This window comes from Crinia signifera, chromosome 1, assembly GCF_055691185.1.
Source record: "Crinia signifera chromosome 1, ASM5569118v1, whole genome shotgun sequence".
In the NCBI taxonomy this organism is placed as follows: Eukaryota; Metazoa; Chordata; class Amphibia; order Anura; family Myobatrachidae; genus Crinia; species Crinia signifera.
The window spans coordinates 457,928,291-457,948,351 of record NC_139217.1 but is presented as its reverse complement, the minus strand read 5'-3'; the positions used below and the strand labels follow the sequence as shown (position 1 = coordinate 457,948,351).

The following is a 20,061-nucleotide window of genomic DNA, read 5'->3' as shown; positions in this document are numbered from 1 at the left end:
CAGCCCGTGCACCCGAGAGCTTACAGCCTAGGGCAGCCCGTGCACCCGAGAGCTTACAGCCTAGGGCAGCCCGTGCACCCGAGAGCTTACAGCCTAGGGCAGCCCGTGCACCCGAGAGCTTACAGCCTAGGGCGGCCCGTGCACCCGAGAGCTTACAGCCTAGGGCGGCCCGTGCACCCGAGAGCTTACAGCCTAGGGCGGCCCGTGCACCCGAGAGCTTACAGCCTAGGGCGGCCCGTGCACCCGAGAGCTTACAGCCTAGGGCGGCCCGTGCACCCGAGAGCTTACAGCCTAGGGCGGCCCGTGCACCCGAGAGCTTACAGCCTAGGGCGGCCCGTGCACCCGAGAGCTTACAGCCTAGGGCGGCCCGTGCACCCGAGAGCTTACAGCCTAGGGCGGCCCGTGCACCCGAGAGCTTACAGCCTAGGGCGGCCCGTGCACCCGAGAGCTTACAGCCTAGGGCGGCCCGTGCACCCGAGAGCTTACAGCCTAGGGCGGCCCGTGCACCCGAGAGCTTACAGCCTAGGGCGGCCCGTGCACCCGAGAGCTTACAGCCTAGGGCGGCCCGTGCACCCGAGAGCTTACAGCCTAGGGCAGCCCGTGCACCCGAGAGCTTACAGCCTAGGGCAGCCCGTGCACCCGAGAGCTTACAGCCTAGGGCAGTAATAAACCACTGGGGGCACTTTGTAGGTCTCGTTGAGCAGCCGCCTAACCCTTAATAACTGTGCACATTACTCAAACACATAGGACAGAGAAGAAGGAGGGAGCCGTGGTGCTGTAAGTGGAGGCTCAGGTGGCGTAGGAGGAAGATGGGAGTTGTCCTCAGTAACAGGAGAGAATAGACCTGGGCTAGTATCACCTCAGCAATGTCACCTACTGCTTGGAACATTCAGATTATCATTTCATAGCCGGTAATACATTCGGGGTGGGCCCAGACCAAACAAGTCAAACTTGCCCACTCGCAATGCTCATGCACAATTATGAAGGTTTTTAAAGCAGGTTGCATTGGAGTCTCTACAGTTGCCTTTTGTTATGTACATTGCCTTTTTGCATTTAATTTTATTAAAGGGAGGCAAAAAATTCAATGAAGAACTGGATTTCCAGCAGCTGAACCACACAAAAGACGATCTACTGTATTAAGCTCTATGACTAGTACAGTACGCACGCTGTCTGCTGTCTGTACACAGCATCCCCTTTGCACGGATAAGTGCTGGTGTCTGTAATGGACTGACAAGATAAACTCATATCCTACCTGATTTATAGCTGATAGTGGGTGGTACTGAGCCACTGACATATAGGAGTTCTGCGGGGGGACGGGCACACTAGCTTTACTTCCAATTCCACTGTACTTTATATTTACCTTCTCTCTACTTCGGGGTTGCCTACCCTCCCCGAAAGGTGAGCAATCCTCCAGGATACTGGTGGGCCTCCCCGCATCTCCTCCGCGGCAGCCGTCACTTCCAGCGATTCGTAGATTGGGGGGGGGGGGTTGTTAAATATGCAAATCATGCATTTAGCCCCACCCCCTCCTTGAAAACCAGTACAGTGCAGCATGGTTTTGTCCATTAATGAAGGAGTTTGCTTTTACAACCTGAATCACGCCCTATATTTAACAAGACGGGTTAACTTTGTAAAAGGATACTAGTGTTCATTCTGGTAACCTGAACCTGCCACAACCCGTGCAATTCCTCCTTCCTGCCTGGGATGTCTCCCTCTGCTCTGGTGCTTCTAGCACACTCTGGTCTGTATCAATGAGATACAGACCAGAGTGTGCTTGAACCACCAGAGAAGAAAGAAACACTTCACGCAGGAAATTGGGACTGCAAGGGTTGCGACAGGTGCAGGGTGATGGAAGTAACGCTGGGGTACCCCCTTATTTATGGTATGTGGACAACACTCTGGCCGGAGTGCTGCTTTAACTGTATTTTTGAGACCAGTTAATATCTGCTGTATATCACAGACATTCCAACTGAATCATCTTCCCTGTGTAACAATGTTATGTCACGCTACGTCGCTTCCATTACTTTTGTTATTATAATAAGCAGGATGTCTTGTGATATATCTTAGGGACGCTCTGACATTTCTTGAGGATTAGCAGCAATTTAATTATTTAGGGCCTGCTGTTTAGATGATCTCCTTCGTCCTGTGACTCAATTATGCAGCAACTTCTTGATAAATAGCACAGCGGTTCCTATAAAGGCCATGTGAATCTGACCGGTATGAAAAGCCGGGGTAGAAGAATAAAATTAACAGCCGAGAAAAGAAAAGTAAAATACGAATTAATACAAAAAAAACAAGTAAAATCCTAAATAAATACACTGATTTAACTACATGATAAAAACCTCACACTACTAAACAGCGCTACTACAGTGAGAGGGGCATACATGACAACGATACCAGTGAAGTCATGGGGATAGAACACGCATGTAAAAGCCAATTCTTTTTGAATATTCATTTTTAAATGCTAGTGTAATGGGGCCTACACCGTAGCAATTCCCAGGCATTTCTCTGTGTGTAGGGGCCACAGCAATAGCTACTGTATGCGTGTCACTATAACCTTGGCGATTAATATCCAGCATCCTGGATACATGTGTTATCACCTGCCCCTGACACTGATTATACACTGTCCCTGACAGATCGCTCAGCTGAGCATTCCAGCATCACCCATCTCCCCGTGTAGGCCTTTTAACTGTATTTCATCCCCAGAAACACAAAATTAATTGAAAATTGATTAACATTTACCTTTCCATCAGTACTTGTCAATTTGATTGATTATTTCATCTGATACAAATAAGTGCAGACAACACATTTTTCAGTTTGAGAGTCACATTATTACTCTGCTGCTGGGGACCCTGCTCCTTCCACTATATAACTCTCAGTCTATGGCTTCCTGCTGCCCCCAGTCCCCTCCTCACATCAGATCACTGCCCGTGTCACATGCAGCCCTGTCCTCACTGACACATCACTCCTCTCCTGATATACTCTGTGCTGCTGGGGACCCTGCTCCTCCCACTATATAACTCTCAGTCTATGGCTTCCTGCTGCCCCCAGTCCCCTCCTCACATCATGTCACTGCCCCTGTCACATGCAGCCCTGTCCTCACTGACATCACTCCTCTCCTGATATACTCTGTGCTGCTGGGGACCCTGCTCCTCCCACTATATAACTCTCAGTCTATGGCTTCCTGCTGCCCCCAGTCCCCTCCTCACATCATGTCACTGTCCCTGTCACATGCAGCCCTGTCCTCACTGACACATCCCTCATCTCCTGATATACTCTGTGCTGCTGGGGACCCTGCTCCTCCCACTATATAACTCTCAGTCTGTGGCTTCCTGCTGCCTCCATTCCCCTCCTCACATTATGTTACTGCCCCTGTCACATGCAGCCCTATTCTCACTGACACATCACACATCTCCTGATATACTCTGTGACGCATGGGGGAATCTGCTCCTCCCACTATATAACTCTCAGTCTGGGTCTTCCCAATGCCTCACTTCCCCTCCTCACATCATTATACTGCCCCTATTACATCCAACCCTACACTCACACACTAATCATCTATTATATACTCTGTGCCGTTGGGGGCCCTGCTCTTTCTACTATATAACACTCAGTGTGTGGATTCTGTTGCTAATGCTAACAGAAGCCCATAACTGCATTTTCTGAGCTTTGGCCACAAAATATGTTGATTCTCCCACCAATACTCTGTGCTGTTGGGGGACCCTGCTTCTTCCACCATGTAACTTTCAGTCTGTGGATTCCCGCAGCCCTGTCCTCACTGACAAACTACTCATCTGTTATACTGTGTTGTTGGGGGATACTCCTCACTATGGCCCTTATTCTGATCGGTGCGGATATATCCGCGTGCGTTCGGGCCGCCGATGTTTTGTGTCTGCGCATGTGCAGAGGCGTCTCTGCGCATGTGCGAGCGGGGCGTACGGCGAAATCCCGCATGATATGTGAACACTCCGAACAGGGGGTGGAGAGGGGCGTGAAGGGCTATTTGGGCTCATTACCATATGCATACGCCCCGCGTTTCATGGGAGTTCCCATGAAAACGCTGGGCGTACGTATGGTAATGCGCCCGTGACGCACGTGTAGGGGGCGGACATATGACATCGCCCGTGTGGTCTGAGATTGCGGGAGCTGGTGGAGCACACGGTCCTGCATTCGATGGTCTGCGACCATCGAATGATGGGGGAGGTTCCCTTAGATGGAGGAGGCGTATTCCGTGAAAAATACACGTGCGGTCCGTTCGGACAGCTTCTTACCGCATACGGACGGAGTTGGCGATCCGTATGGAAGGCGGGGTTTCGCACACACGGTCCTGGCCGCATAATCGGCTCCGGCCGCACCGATCAGAATAAGGGCCTATATACCTTTCAGTCTGTGCATTCCTTCTGTTTTTTTAGAATGTACATGTTTTCCCCGTGTTTCAGTGGTTTCCTCTTGTCACTCCAGTTTCCTCCCACAATCCAGAAACACTCTGCTGGGTAAAGGTTAAGGGTGGGATGTTGTAAATCCGCTGCCCATTATCGCCCCCCTTCGCCGGCCACCGCATTATTAATAACGGCATACAGTATGCTGTAATATATGCGGTTATTAACGCAAGGGACATCTCTTGCGATAAGAGCTGTCCCTTGCGATGCGGCGCCTGCACTGGACTTCCGGGTCTGTGACCCGGGAGTCCATCTGCGCATGCGCAGAGTGACGGCGGCAGCCGCAGGGCATGCTGGGAGGGACCCATAGGCTTCTGCAGGAAATCGCCAGCTTTTGCTGGCGATTCCCTCCGCAGCGCTGCCACTGCGGAGGAGCAATAGAGCATACAGAAATGCGGTAAAAACCCCGATGACGGGTTTTTTACCGCATTTCGGCTTTAGAGAATCTCCCCCTAATTCTTGACAATAGCAACACTGCACGTGTTGGGAATAATAGGAATACAGACTGTCAGATACACTGGGACAAATACTGATATGAATACATATGTGTCTGCACATGCACAAAAACGCGTCAGCGCAGATGCAAAACATTGGTCCCCCATGCGAATGCACGGGGACCGGAGAAATTACAACAACATATTTGTGTGAGTTATTTTGTGCAGGGTAAATACCGGCTGCATTATTTTTACACTGCAATTTAGATTTCGGTTTCAACACACCCCACCCAAATCTAACTCTCTCTACACATGTTACATCTGCCCCACCTGCAGTGCACATGGTTTTGCCCATTTTGAGAGCAAATTTGTACTGCGATCTGATCAGAATAAGGGCCATAGTTAGTTAGAAGCTCAACTGCCACAGAGACTTTTGTGAATGATTAAATATTCTCTGTGAAACGCTGCTGGGCAGGCGGGTGCGCTATATAAATACATTTTAATAAATAAATGTGGTTTCTCTTTCTTTTTATTAAATGTTAGTTTGTGTGTCATAACAGCCTTTTGGAAGGTTAAAGGGGCCAATCACAGCTGTACACAGTAAGAGAAAACGCACTCACCCCGGTCGCCGGCTCTCAAATGTGAAGTGACAGCAGCCTCCATTCAGTGACCGGACCTGTGAATTGTACCGTGTGTGCTTTTATCCAAGTGTAATTCACAGTCGCACACACTGCTGATCATATTAACCCATCCTGTTCTCACCCCTCGCTGTCTTATCAGCTACAGTAACTCTGATAACTGTGACTAAATTCACCACAGACCGTTATTCTAGAACACATGCCACTGTATATAAACCTATTTCCTGACCTCGAGCCTGTACACACAGGCAGATCGCAATCAGGATGGAACGGTGACGTACGCATCTGTGATAATGTTCTAGGAAAGGCACACAATCAACCTCACCAGTCCACACAGCTGGCGCTGAGAGAGAGAGACATGCTGAGCCTCCATGTTTATCACACCTGCAAATGCCTATTGCGCTTGCTTTATGTAATGTGATAGAAGCACTATTAAAGTGATAAAAGATAGGATATGTCTGTCCCAGGTTTCTGGCCTATGTATATAAACCCCCAGAAATGCCTATTTTGTTAAACAGACTTGAGTTTGGACTTTCAGTAAAAGCCGGATAATGAGTCTTGGGGTGTGGATGTGAAAGGAGAAAGGGGCTCCATGCACAAGGCCCATTTCAGGTCTTTAGGCCAACAGTCTGAGGGAAGCCTGATTAGTGCCTGCCCCTGTTGACAATTTCTTGGCTCAGGGTCTCACTACCCAGGGAAACAGGACTGTTATTAGACACTGGTTTACTGACTGTAAGTACTGTGCATATGCCATACTTGCCTACTTTTGAAAACGAGTTTCAGGGAGATTATAGTTGGTAATAGAATTTTGCAAAGCACCCCCATTGAGGAGGCGTGTCATGCTCCACCCAAAGGGTGTGTCTAGTTCCATATATGGAGAGATTGTGAAAAGAGATTGTGAACGTGGCACCTAGAAGCGTGGGTCTGTACTGCTACATCTGAGAGGAATCTTTTAAAAGGACTTGTACGATGTTCTTAAGAGATACTATATTTGCTAAAGTGCTGGGAAATGGTGCTGATGATTCAATGTAAATGTATCTATCTGTAACAGTGTAATGTGGGCTATGTGACATGAGGGAGATTGCTAGACTAATGAGGGAGAAAGGGAGATTGCTGCTATGTCAGGGAGTCTCCTGCAGAATGCAGGAGGGGAGGTAACTATGATGTAACAGTGTAATGTGGGCTAGGTGACATGAGGGAGATTGCTAGACTAATGAGGGAGAGAGGGAGATTGCTGCTATGTCAGGGAGTCTCCTGCAGAATGCAGGAGGGGAGGTAACTATGATGTAACAGTGTAATGTGGGCTAGGTGAAATGAGGGAGATTGCTAGACTAATGAGGGAGAGAGGGAGATTGCTGCTATTTCAGGGAGTCTCCTGCAGAATGCAGGAGGGTAGGCAGCTTTGGCATATGCCTGTGTTTGTGGTAGGGGCATTCGTTCCCCCCACCCCGAGAGTCAATTAGTTAGGGCCCAGAAGGGCTAGGATTAATTTTTATGTACTGCAAAATAAAAATGGCCATGGCTAGTTTGCATTAAAACCAGTACTGCGTGTGGTTTTCCAGGCTGATGTGTGTTTGGAGGAGCCAATCTAACCCAGGAGAGGAAACCAATACCCGGATACCCTCACAGTACACAATAGATGGGGTAGCGAGTCACTTGCTATGAATGAAGCACAAGGATGGCAGAAGTCAACAATAAGATGGTGTAATAGTATTAGCTGGCAATGTTTGCCGATTTGGTGAACTCCGATACATAGCTAAAAATTGTATTTGGTCCTAAAAGCTGGTAGTAGAGAACGTGGCTATCACACAGATATGCTAAGTGGCTTATGGATGCGGATAAATGCGCAGCAGTATTAGCAGGCATGCAGAGAACGTCAATATGACAAATTGTGTACCAGGTACTGCAGAAGGTAATGTGGGTGTCTCCTGTATCCAGTAATATGTACAGTATATAGTGTTCGGCCCAGCTTATAACTCCATTAGCATTTGACTTATTAAATTATTATTTTATAACATTGGGTAGTCTTGCCCGGCACATGCTGATGAACGCATCTTGTAGGGAGTAACATGTACCCCCTTAACTCTAAATTTTGGAGTTTCAGGATGGAAGAGAAAACTGCATCATACCGGCCATGCCAAAATTACTATGATCGCGGTATGGCTGGCACTACTGCGCATATACCAAGTTAGTGTGACGATTGTTTGTGTGATGACCTTGATAAAGATCCACTAAGGATCGAAACGCGTCGGTGGGAACTCTCTCTGCACTGATATACCCGTGGAGACCAACAGCTGGCAGGACGGAAAAGATCTGTCCAAAGTGGACAAGGAAACGGGGCCCCATTCTCCTTGGTCCACAAGCTGAACACCATTGTTTCCAGTCCTGCACAGCTACAGTAAGTGGCTCCATTGTGGTTATCTCTTAACTACTTTGTAGAACAATAAAGAATACTTGCTTTAATTATAAATATAGTATCCATATTGTATTATTCTATACAATCCACTCTATTTGGATGATAACCGAGAGGACGGAAGGAGAAAGAACCACTATATATGCAATCAAAAATTCATCATTGTGAGAGTAATTCTATTACGGGGTCCACCCCACTATATACAAACCAGATACGGTTCCTGATGCACCATTAATAGTGTGATACAGTATGCATTGTTAAAGCACAGATTTTGTGAGTGGTCACTTAAAGGGGGATAACCCCCATAGAAAATGTTCACCTATACCGCAAATCGGTATTTGACTATACTGTGTTGTTCTAGAGATAAACAGTATTACACAAGGGGATCTGCCCTCCATCTCTCCCTTCTTGTCATTTCCTATACCTATATGGAACAAGCTGAGTGAAGAGATTCATCAGGATTCAATCCATTAACAGGGGAGTATTAGCCTCTTTTATTTAAGCCCCCATATTCATTTTTGAGATATCCTTTTTCCATGAGATGTATTACTGCACTATGTATGGCTGGCACTACTGCTGCATATACTGGGTTACTGTGATCACTGTATAGGTCTGATGTATTACACACTGCACTATGTATGGCTGGCACTACTGCTGCATATACTGGGTTACTGTGATCACTGTATATGTCTGATGTATCACACATACTGGACTATGTATGGCTGGCACTACTGCCGCATATACTGGGTTACTGTGATCACTATATATGTCTGATGTATTACACACACTCAACTATGTATGGCTGGCACTACTGCTGCATATACCAGGATACTGTGATCACTGTATAGGTCTGATGTATTACACACTGCACTATGTATGGATGGCACTACTGCTGCATATACCAGGATACTGTGATCACTGTATAGGTCTGATGTATTACACACTGCACTATGTATGGCTGGCACTACTGCTGCATATACCGGGTTACTGTGATCACTATATATGTCTGATGTATTACACACACTGCACTATGTATGGCTGTCACTACTGCTGCATATACCGGGTTACTGTGATCACTATATATGTCTGATGTATTACACACACTGCACTATGTATGGCTGTCACTACTGCCGCATATACTGGGTTACTGTGATCACTGTATATGTCTGATGTAATATACACATACTGCACTATGTATGGCTGGCACTACTGCCGTATATACCGGGTTACTGTGATCACTGTATATGTCTGATGTATTACACACACTGCACTATGTATGGCTGGCACTACTGCTGCATATACCGGGTTACTGTGATCACTGTATATGTATGATGTAATATACACACACTGCACTATGTATGGCTGGCACTACTGCTGCATATACTGGGTTACTGTGATCACTGTATATGTCTGATGTATTACACACTGCACTATGTATGGCTGGCACTACTGCTGCATATACCAGGATACTGTGATCACTGTATAGGTCTGATGTATTACACACTGCACTATGTATGGCTGGCACTACTGCTGCATATACCGGGATACTGTGATCACTGTATAGGTCTGATGTATTACACACTGCACTATGTATGGCTGGCACTACTGCTGCATATACCGGTTTACTGTGATTACTGTGTATGTCTGATGTATTACACACTGTACTATGTATGGCTGGCACTACTGCTGCATATACCGGGTTACTGTGATCACTGTATAGGTCTGATGTATTACACACTGCACTATGTATGGCTGGCACTACTGCTGCATATACCGGGTTACTGTGATTACGGTGTATGTATGATGTATTACACACTGCACTATGTATGGCTGGCACTACTGCTGCATATACCTGGTTACTGTGATCACTGGATATGTCTGATGTATTACACACACACACTGCACTATGTATGGCTGGCACTACTGCTGCATATACCGGGTTACTGTGATCACTGTATATGTCTGATGTATTACACACACTGTACTATGTATGGCTGGCACTACTGCTGCATATACCGGGATACTGTGATCACTGTATAGGTCTGATGTATTACACACTGCACTATGTATGGCTGGCACTACTGCTGCATATACCGGTTTACTGTGATTACTGTGTATGTCTGATGTATTACACACTGTACTATGTATGGCTGGCACTACTGCTGCATATACCGGGTTACTGTGATCACTGTATAGGTCTGATGTATTACACACTGCACTATGTATGGCTGGCACTACTGCTGCATATACCGGGTTACTGTGATTACGGTGTATGTATGATGTATTACACACTGCACTATGTATGGCTGGCACTACTGCTGCATATACCGGGTTACTGTGATTACGGTGTATGTATGATGTATTACACACTGCACTATGTATGGCTGGCACTACTGCTGCATATACCGGGTTACTGTGATCACTGTATATGTATGATGTAATATACACACACTGCACTATGTATGGCTGGCACTACTGCTGCATATACTGGGTTACTGTGATCACTGTATATGTCTGATGTATTACACACTGCACTATGTATGGCTGGCACTACTGCTGCATATACCAGGATACTGTGATCACTGTATAGGTCTGATGTATTACACACTGCACTATGTATGGCTGGCACTACTGCTGCATATACCGGGATACTGTGATCACTGTATAGGTCTGATGTATTACACACTGCACTATGTATGGCTGGCACTACTGCTGCATATACCGGTTTACTGTGATTACTGTGTATGTCTGATGTATTACACACTGTACTATGTATGGCTGGCACTACTGCTGCATATACCGGGTTACTGTGATCACTGTATAGGTCTGATGTATTACACACTGCACTATGTATGGCTGGCACTACTGCTGCATATACCGGGTTACTGTGATTACGGTGTATGTATGATGTATTACACACTGCACTATGTATGGCTGGCACTACTGCTGCATATACCTGGTTACTGTGATCACTGGATATGTCTGATGTATTACACACACACACTGCACTATGTATGGCTGGCACTACTGCTGCATATACCGGGTTACTGTGATCACTGTATATGTCTGATGTATTACACACACTGTACTATGTATGGCTGGCACTACTGCTGCATATACCGGGTTACTGTGATTACTGTGTATGTATGATGTATTACACACACTGCACTAAGTATGGCTGGCACTACTGCTGCATATACCGGGTTACTGTGATCACTGTATACAGATGGAGCGGGTCTCTTCTTTGCAGGGGATGGCGCCGCCATCTGTATATGCGAAAGGAGATGCGCGCGTCCCCTTTCGCACGGTTCCCCTGGCTCCCCGCCGGCGGTCACCCGGGGTCCCCACCGCCTCCCCGCACCCCCCCTAACCATGTCTGTCTCCCTGAAGCGGAGACAGACAGGGTCCCGTCGCCCCGCCGCACGGAAACTGAGACGCACGCGCGTCTCAGTCAGATGGAGAGCCGGGCTGCTGGCGGATCGCCAGCGGTGACGTTCTGGCGATTCGCCAGTAAGAGGGAGCCCGGCTCCATCTGTATGTCTTAAGTATTACACACACTGCACTACGTATGGCTGGCACTACTACCACATATACCGGGTTACTGTGATCACTGTATATGTCTGATGTATTACACACACACACACACACTGCACTAGGTATGGCTGGCACTACTGCTGCATATACCAGATCACTGTATATGGCTGGCACTACTGCTGCATGTAACAGCTTAGTGGGATTGCTGGACCTGTAAATGATTTTAAGCACAGTGGTCCCTTATGGCAGAAAAATAAATATACAACTTTTTTTTTGCATACGGTAGTTATTTTCTTGAATAAAAAACCTCTTTCCTCTTACTTCTACCCCACCACCTCCTGATAACAAGATTTCAGCGATTTGCTCCAGGTTTTTTCCCGCAACACTAATTACATGTTCAAAGAACCGGTGAAAAATGAAAATGCCCGGAAGGGATGGCTTGTTTTATTATTATTACCGCAGAAGGCGATGATTATATTTTGTATCAAAATAAAGCACGATCCGATGTTCTCGCTTACGCTTTGCCTGCATCTTGCGGTTCTCGCCCTGAGATCGGAGACTGATGTTTGATTACCCTCTTTCTTGGCTTCAGTGCTTGAAAAAACAAATGGATGTTAATCGAGAACAAACAGTTCTACGAATCCCCGCATTCGCTAGTAGTGCCTGCATAATTTATATCTGCATTTGGGCATGGTAAATGAGCACTTCAGCAAGCTCCTAATAAAATATTAAAAATGTACATTTAAAATGTTATCAGTTTTTAAAGGGATTGAACATTAGTAATGTGTAAATAAGAGACACTAGAGAAAATGAGCTTTGCAAACGCTGGGTCTGCTACAGGGGAGCGAGATTTTAGACAGAACTAAAGGTGCGTACACACGGGGCAATATGATCGCTGGCAATATATTGCTAGCAATATATTGCTCAGCAATCATATTGCCCCATGTCCCGTTTTCATCTGCGACCAGAGATGGTCGCAGATGAAAATTTAAACACTGCTGGGTGAAGAGGCAGGGGATGTCGCTGGTCGGAGGAGCATGTTCCTCCGACCAGCGACCATTCAGAGGCTGAAAACGGGAGCGCGCACCCGGCGATTTATCGCTGGTGCACACTCCAATCACTGGCAATATGGTCGCTCAGCGACCATATTCCCAGCGATTTCAGCCCCTATCGCCCCCGTGTGTACACAGCATTAGGGACCACCAGCAGACATGCATCACTTGGCTATAGGGTAACTCCAGGCATAAGGGAATTTTTAACTCCTTTACCACCAGTTAGTAGAACGGTCATTTGGGAAATGCCCCATATTGCAAGAACCTCTACTACCCTCCAAAGCTGGATCATCCATTATGTAACCTATACTCCCAACTAGGGCCCTGTGGGCTCCATAGGTCCAGGTTACCCAACCACTTGAGCTCCAGACGGGCCCAGTTTCCCCCAACCACTTGAGCTCCAGACGGGCTCGGTTTCCCCCAACCACTTGAGCTCCAGACGGGCCCGGTTTACCCAGATGGAACTGGATTACTCTTCCATTTTTTTAGGCTGTGGGTTTTCTGACTAATACCGTTTTCAGACCGCAAATGCCGTGTCGCACCCGGGATTAGGACACGGGTCCCATCCCCAGAGCGAAACGACATATGCGGTCTGAAAGCTCCGATACGGCTTATTGACGTCACACGGGGCGGAGATGAGTGGCGGCGCGTCACCGGGGGCTTGGGAGGAGGCAGCACTTGGAGCAGACAGTGCTGCCGCCTCCATACTGTGAACGAGACACTGATCGCCCGACCCAGGCACCCGTTCACACTGCACTTGACCGGGGTCAGAGACGTGTTCAACCCTGGTCATCCCACGTTGCTCGACCTGTGGTGGCCCTTTCAGACCGCACCTCGACCCGTGTTGGGGCCGCAAGAACACGGCAATAACCCGGGTCTAGAATGCGGTATTACTGGGGCTGAAAGGGGCTTAAACATTTCAAATGATTATAATCCCACGAGTTCTTAATCTAGTTCTTATGTCCAGGTGACTCGAATTAAAACCTGTGGCCACCACAGCTAGAACCAAGATGGAGATGGGTGGGCTGATGCCAAAGAGATACCACCAGGCAAACATATTAGTACAACTGTACTTTGCTGGGCTGTGAGATAGAAGTTATATAGTGAAAGTAATTGGACCATCTGCATTCAAAAGTCTCCAGGAAGTCATACCTGCAGATTTATCCAGGTCACAAGATTTGAAGTGGCCTGCTTACAGGACAGGCTACATGAGGAAACACACTCTACGGAGTCTCAGAACCAACTCAACTTCCACCATACGGGAACAACAGGTGCATCTACTCAACTGCTCTGCCCCCCCCCCCCCCCCCCCCCCCTCCATATTTACCACAGTATCAGTTTGTGGGCGGAATGTATTAAAATACATGGCCACTCATTGCACCATTGTCGATCACATATGCAATCAATATCGCAATGCAGTGACGGAGGCCCCTGTGATACCTGTGAGGTGGTGTTATGTGTGGTGTCTCAGTCACCTCCCCTGGGATCTCCTCACTCACCCTACACTGTGATGCAGGAGCAGGAACTCCAAGGTGCCTCCTCCTCCCCCCTGCAGCAGGAAGGACCTCCGGCTGTGTTGCTAGGGTGGGGAGGATTTTAATTTCCAGGTCCAAGGCTTACTGGAGGAAGGTATACCAGAGGAGGGGGGTTGGCCTCTGGGGCAGGGGTCAGCTGAGGCGGTGGCTGGCAATAACTGGGGTTTTACCGCATTTTTCCCTTAGTACATCCCGCCCTGTGTCTCTGCTCCCCCTATGTGGGACTGTCTTTATCAACTCCTTTATGCTACACTCCCTCACGCTTCAAAATTTATTATGTGTATCTATCTCCCCCCCCCCCCATGCCTTTCTTTTTTAAAGATCAGAAGCAACTCAGTCCCAAGCGTTACCATGCCCACCACCACATAAATGGGGTTATTTACTAAGATGTGAGTTCTATTGGAGATGGTATGTTACTATGGATATTCTGTATCTAGCCTTGCAGATCAGGCTGTACGCCAAGGCCCAGAATTCTACTGTAGGTAGTCCTTCCAGTGGCATATGTATAAATACTCACCCTCTGGAATACAACGCCGGCAGCAGCAGCGCTGTGGAAATCGCTGAAAATATGGCTACTGCGACATTTTTCCGGTGAGATGCACTGTGGATTCTGTGAGCTTCAGTGCTCAGACTTCACAACTATGCAGTAATTGCCGGAAAAATGAGCACCCTGTCTTTTTTCATAGATCTGTGCATGCGTAGAAGGGCCCAAGTGCACTAGTGCTCAGACTACTGCGTTGCACTACTCCGTGCATAGGGGAGGGGGCCCGGATGGAGGAAGCTGCACTTGAGCCTCCTCCTCTACTAAAACGCTCCCAATTACTTCAGCTCTTGAACTATATTGTTTGTGTACCCGATGCCCATCATTAAAATCATGAGACAGAACTAGATCAAGCCTTGCAGCTTCTGTCCAACTCCTTCAGACTCTTAAGTAACTACACCAGTGACATGACCACGGAGAATGCCGGCTCGTAGCACTGTGCTGTACTATGGACCTCCTGCCACGTGATCAGTGTGTAATCTTGGTCCACAAAGCCGCAAAAAGGGACAAGGGGCGAGATGCTCTAAACCAGAAATGCGGTAAAAACCCAGTTATCAGGGTTGCAGATGTTAGAACATCCCGCCCTAGATAAGAATCACAGCTGCCACGCTAACAAAGCTGCACATAACACAGAAAAAAAACTATAAGCAAAAAACTATTATAATACAAGACTGCCCAACACACTACGGTTTTATAAAATGTATTTAACAAACAAAGTATTTATAACCGATATAATGAAAGATTTTGAACCTTGCGAATCTCAATCTGCCCCAATAGGATTTTGTTTATTTTCTAATTAAATTTCTACAGGATTTTCAGTTGTGCAAATGTTTCTATGTAGTGTAAGAACATTGGGGGTTTTTGGTACCAATATTGCCCAACTCCTCCTTTAATATTTCTAATGCTGGGTACACATTTAGCGATTCCCGGCACGTCGATACAGTTAACTATATCGGCGATGCCGCGGGAGAATAATATAGGGCATACACACACTGACCGATATCAGTCAGTAACGTCACCCACCCCACAATCAGCGCACTCAATCTGTGATGATATTGTCAAATTGAGCTGCATGTACAGATGATGATGGTGTGTGTGTGTGTGTGTGTGTGTGTTGCATCATTAACATTGAGCATACACAATGGACGATTTGCACTATATACTGTTAACGATATCAATATTGTCCATACGGTTAATGATATTTTGCACAGATTAACCCTTTGAGTGCCAATGTCGCCGTGAGCGATCTTCAAAATATCCGTAAAAAAAATGTCTACGCCACTCACAACGACTGTTTTCTGAAATAGAACTCCCATCTTAGCAGATAAACCCCCGACTGCCCATATGAGACAGGTTTATAACACGTGTGTAGTGCTCCTGTACTCCATAATATAATACAGGCGTCTACGGTATATTTCCTGCGTAACTTTATTGCTTGGATGGAGCAGGACATAAAACCCGACATTTATGTAAGCGGATAATAAATCACATCCGAGAGGTGAATATAATCCCCTACTGACGCCAAATGCCACAGTATAATGTGCAATGCGCCGTAGACAGCACTCCAAAACCGTATGGAGAATAACGAGTGTATTATAAATCGTATAATATAATCACTGGAACCGGAGACAACCACAGAGATCCTCTGCACCCAATGAACTGTAGAGAACACGATCTAACATGACAAGAGTGACAGACATGTTATTATTGATGACAAACGCAGCACTTAGCTTGTATGGAGGAATACAGATCCAGCACTGGCTGAAGGCACCACCGGGTATGGTACAGTATAAAATTCCGACGATCGTTTCTCCAACAACGGAATCCCGCCGGTCAGGAGCATGACAGGGGGAGCGAGCGAATTGAAGCCCCTTGCGGGCTCGCTGCATCCGCCACCTATTCTATTCTTCCTTTATGGGGGTCGTGGACCCCCACAAGGGAATATAGCCCATGTAAGTTAGGATTCTGACTGTCAGACTACTGACAGCCGGGATTCCTTCCCCGGAGAAACGACCGTCGGAAGCCCGACTGTCGGTCACTCATCCAGCACCAGACCGCTCCACCACGACGACAGTTATTAGGGTTTGGATCTTTAGAAAGATTCTGTATGTGCTGCAGCTTAATGACATAATTTCATCCTAAACAATCCTTACAGGAGCCACGACAAGGCACTTAGCAGGGACAGAGATCAGAGATGTGCAGGAACATTGATTTACCCTTTGTGTATTATGGTCACTTAACATTGCAGAAAAAAAATGACATACTTATTAAGGGGGTTGGGGGGTAAAAAGGTAAAATTATACCAAATATTTCACTGTTCTGTTAATCTGAGTACACAGGTGGCACGCCTTTTCCTAAGGTCCTTGTCTCAGTGTCCTGCTTTGATGGAACATGGTAGGCAATAGGCCACCCAGCGAGACTTGTCTGGAGGCCAAATCATACTAGTGCGATTTGCCCACTTTTCACCAGATTGTGATGGATCAGGTGAAAAGTGTCCAAATCAAATGTATCTGACATTAAATCCAATCCGATGCGCTGTCTTATTTAGATCATACCGGAGATTGGATCTGCTTGCACGTCCAACCACTGACCGACAGCGAACCAGGTCTTGTGACATATTTATCACATGCAAAAAGGACTGCAGGACTGAAGGTTCTAGTCAGCTCAAGGGGGATCGTTGCGACTCTCCCTCCTACCTCCCCCCCCCCCCCCCCTTCGCAGAAGTGTCACAGTTATGTGTGGAGACCTTAAAGGTGCCAACACACGGATAGCTTTCATGTACAATTCAATTTCCATTGAAATCCAGAACACTCCTGATCATGCCCACACGCAGAACGGCAGAGATAGCGATCAGAGGGTAAAGATGGGACGTTTAAAGACTGCAAATCATTGCCACATCGTTCATCATGCCTACGCACTGAGCGATGTAGATAATCTTACACGGCACATTAATCTTTCAGCCTGCTGAAAGGAACACCAGGCTCGATGTGTGAACGGTGGGCGCCCGCATTGGATCGGGATCATGCCCACACACGGAAAAAAATTGAAACGATTGGCCATATGGTTTAAAAAATAAAAATAAAAATCTTACAGTGTGTGAGCACCTTTAGTCTCCCGCCCTGAAGGAGTGGTGGTGGGGGCATTATTTAGCCTTCAGATCTCCTGGAGCCTACATACGCACCACTACCCACATACCCCTGCTGCAGCCACTGCTTATAGAGGAAAAGTGGGAGGAGTAATGATATATCTTGCACGGAATTGTGTCATCGCAGCCCTTGAATGCTTGGCAATCTGGGAATTGTTCAGCATGGGCAGGACTGCGATAATGCAATTGCATCACCAACATGCCCCTGAACCTATGATTATACCATACATCCTGTTGTGCCAACCTGGCTGCCCTCTCCCAGGGTGGGGGGGTGGGGTTCCCCCAGAATGTTGGCAATCAGGCCCCAGTGTTTTAATGACTGAGGAAAAGAGCGGACCTGCACCCGATTTTATTCTCCAGCCACGTCATAGTGTATGGTAGGGTATGCAATATCACCTGTTGGCGCATGTCGACCGAAGCCCCAGTCAACTTTCAGTGCTCAACCTAATGACCGTATTCCCCATGACCTCTGTGCTATGAGGCAGTATTTCTAACCATTACACCGTCCATGCTGCCCCAAACATAAACTTTGTTATGGTTTTTATTACGACGGTGAAGGGGTTCATGTTTTAATGCAGTTAAGATCAAAGGGTTTATGCTTTTATGAAGGTTGCTTATGATTAAATGGTTCTTTTAAATACTGGAGGTGAATAAAGGTCTATGGAAGTAATGAACACATTAGGACACCCGGCGGGGGTACTGTGACATCGCAGGGGGCCGAGGATAATGACCAAGGAATCTGCATACTGCAAATTAACACTGCAAGGCGATTCCCCTGGGACTCTTCATCACTGCCAGCCAATCAGAAGTGTTTTCCCCATGCTGGCTGCTTGGAATCTTGTGCAGGAGAGGAGATTTATTCAGGGTTTTTCCCCCATTTTGTACAGGTAAAGAAGAAAATGTGATTATGTTTCACCATGAGGGCTGAAGGATTAAGAAATAATTACATTTTACGCGTATGTTTGTTTGTTTTTACGCTCTTTCTATAATGTGCAGAAGTCTTTATAACGGGACCATCAGCATAAGCCTGTACACACGCTTTCGAAGCCCGCCTCTGGACTCCCATTGGTTGGTTTCACAGGAGTGATGCACAAAGCGATGCCTGGGGATTTATCCAGCACAAATAGTACATGTATGTTTATATATGCTTAGCGATTCCCCCCCCCCCCCCCCCCTACATGGTTGGCGCAGCAGCAGCCACCGCCGAGGAAAGCTTAATAGCCAATTACATTACTGCCAGTAACGACCTTGCGTTTCATTAACAGGAGAAATACATCCTGCAGTGGCGACATAACCGCCACACAGTCTCCTAGCGCAAAAAGGTTTATAAAATCTTGGAGTGAGATAAAGTAGTATCCAAATCACCTTCTGTCAATTTATAGACTTTGGACGTGATGCACTATCACAAAAACGCGGGAAAAACCTTGTTATCGCATTTTGGTATGCAGGAAAACCCGCACGCCTGGTTTCCACTGCGGAGGGTATCGCCAGCAAAAGCTGGTGATACCCCATAGAAGCCTATGGGCTTTTTACTGCATCCCCCGCATTTTGCTGGGGCAAGGAAAATCCATCCTCGCCTTCCAGCCACCCCCCCCCCCCAATATTTCAATATTTCGCAAAAATCCCTTAAACGGCGAGGTTTGCCGCAAATGCAGCGAGCCCTCCGTTTTGTTGGCTACACTCGCCGTTTCCACCTTGCCTCAGGGAATCGGCGAGGTGGACACGGCAAGTGAAGAGGAGGCCGTTGAATACTCTGACGGGGAATTACCTATATTGAATATACCCCCATCTCTCTCTCTCCAAGATTTGATAACTCTCCCAATATGATGTATGCTGCTGTATATCTCTATGGCACAAATTTGTACACTACTGCAAGAGTTGGTAGACTGGCGGATTTCTGGAAGAGGTCAACCACTCCCGAGAGCATATACCAACATCCCAGATCCACCACTGCCCCGTAGGGAATGGTCCAAGGCATCTGAAAATAGTAAGAAGCCCCAATAATGGGATTTACAGCACCGTTCTCCACACCTGGTCTTCAAGCTTTAGGTCGACAGGTTCATAATGTCAACACAGCATTATGTCAACATGGGCCAGGTCAACAGTCAAAAGGTCAACATGGGGTTTTTCACTGTTCTTGGTGCCGACAGGCGGTATTTCATGCCCTACCATCCACTAGGGCATGGTGGGAGAAAAAAAAAATAGTGTGCCGAGCCCGAAGCACAAGCACGGTGTCCATGTTGACTGTTTTGGTGTTCATGTCCACTGTGTCGACATTCAGGACAAAAATATCGTGAAAAACCCCATGTCGATATGAGAACAGGTGTGTG

At 47.1% G+C, this 20,061-nt stretch overlaps 1 protein-coding gene across 3 annotated transcripts in view; it reads right to left on the bottom strand.

Annotated features, from left to right (window-relative positions):
• The window catches only part of RAB27B (RAB27B, member RAS oncogene family), a 163,291-nt gene that overhangs the window by 113,858 nt on the left and 29,372 nt on the right, over positions 1-20,061 (bottom strand). Inside the window, exon 1 of one of the 3 annotated variants that reach the window (XM_083155207.1) lies at positions 5,494-5,682. The exons of the other annotated variants lie outside the window; for them this stretch is intronic. The gene's annotated coding sequence lies outside the window, so the exon portion shown is untranslated. Of the gene's footprint in view, positions 1-5,493; positions 5,683-20,061 lie in introns of those variants that run through there. 3 annotated transcript variants of the gene reach the window in all.